This window comes from Loa loa (genome assembly GCF_000183805.2).
Source record: "Loa loa unplaced genomic scaffold supercont3.430, whole genome shotgun sequence".
NCBI classification, from domain to species: Eukaryota; Metazoa; Nematoda; class Chromadorea; order Rhabditida; family Onchocercidae; genus Loa; species Loa loa.
In genome coordinates, this window is record NW_018108610.1 from 12,729 (window position 1) to 14,589 (window position 1,861).

The following is a 1,861-nucleotide window of genomic DNA, read 5'->3' on the forward strand; positions in this document are numbered from 1 at the left end:
TAGCATATATATGTATATATATGAATGCACACACACACACACACACACACACACACACACCCAAACAGGTTTGGGCTAACGTTTTTCAATTGCTTAAAAAGAATGTTACTCAATTCACTCAAACTATTAAATCTTTTTTTTTCAAAATTTTAATTTTACTTAAACTAAATTTAAATTGGAAATTAAATAGACAGAAAGAATTAATTATTAGCCGTTATTTAAAGAAATTTAGCTAAAAAAAAAGGAAGAAAGTTCATAAGGGAATTTAAAAAAATAATTGACAATAAATTGTTTTTTATAAAACGATAACCGGTTTTATTCCTAAAGCGATAAGTACATTTTTTTTTTTTGCCTCTTCAATAAAATGATTTTAATTAATGATGAATCTAAAGAATAAAGAATAAATGAAAAATGCAAACTTTTACAAGGAATTCTCGAGAAGAATCTTACAGTATTAATATAATCATCACAAATGAGCAAGTTGACAATTGGTGACAGTTTGCAAATATTCCTGAAAAGAAATGAATTCGATAGGCATCAGTAAAAAAAAGAAAATAAAACAAATGACAAGAATAGAATCTTTTTGATATTTCAAAATTGTAACTTAAGAAACGAAGCATTATATTTGTAACATTAACAAATATTTTTATTAAATTAAAGATAAGTAGAAAATGAAAAAAAAAAATATTATTTCTTAAAGCAGTATAAGGCGAAAAATTATTTTAATTCGAAGATGATATTAAAGAAAAGGAAAATTTTCATAGAATATTTTGGAAATTTTAATAAATAAAATATTTTAAAAATTTAAAAGAAGGAAAAAAGCATAGCAGTCGTTTCTTTAACTTTTTTTTTTTTAAGATAAAAAATTTAAAACTAACATATGCTTATATTTTTGAAAATGAATTTTATTTACATCAAAAAAATTATGAATTTATTAAAAATTGCTGTCATTATATTTCATAATTTACAAGCTCTCTACTATTATTTATTAGCTTGCATATTGCATGCTTTGCGTGCATGCTTTATCATGCAGTGATAAAATTTGCTGCTGAATTACATTTGTTATAAAATTATCAGCCAAAATCATCAAAATTATCATCAAACATAGCATTAGCAATAAAATTAGTAAGTAACAAAATGCAAAAACTGATGAATTACAAATGCAAAAAATTGAAACCATGAAATAATTTTGGAAAATTTTTATAATTATCAAAATGTTGCAAACAATCTTTGATCAATATTAATACAAAGCAATTATTTGATACTTATCAATGTTAGAATATATCTATTGCTATAAGAAAATGATAATAAATCTGACACTATCATATTAATACCAATTAATCATTAACTGCAAAAGCATGTACTACTGATAAAATTAAGATGATCCAATTCATTGGTTAATAACCTATGCTAAACTTATCAGATAGATGATAGCGTGATGAAATTTCTTTTGGTAGAATTAATCAATGAATTTTATCGCATGCTATATCTAACCTATCGGTCATATTAAATTCAAAAATTACTGATTTTGAATTTCAGAGGTATTCATAAATATTAAGTGAAATAACTCAAGTATTAAAATAATAATAATTCCTATTAACAGTAATAATAATAATAATAATAATAATAATAATAATAATAATAATAATAATAATAATAATAATAATAATAATAATAATAATAATAATAATAATAATAATAATAATAATAATAATAATAATAATAATAATAATAATAATAATAATAATAATAATAATAATAATAATAATAATAATAATAATAATAATAATAATAATAATAATAATAATAATAATAATAATAATAATAATAATAATAATAATAATAATAATAATAATAATAA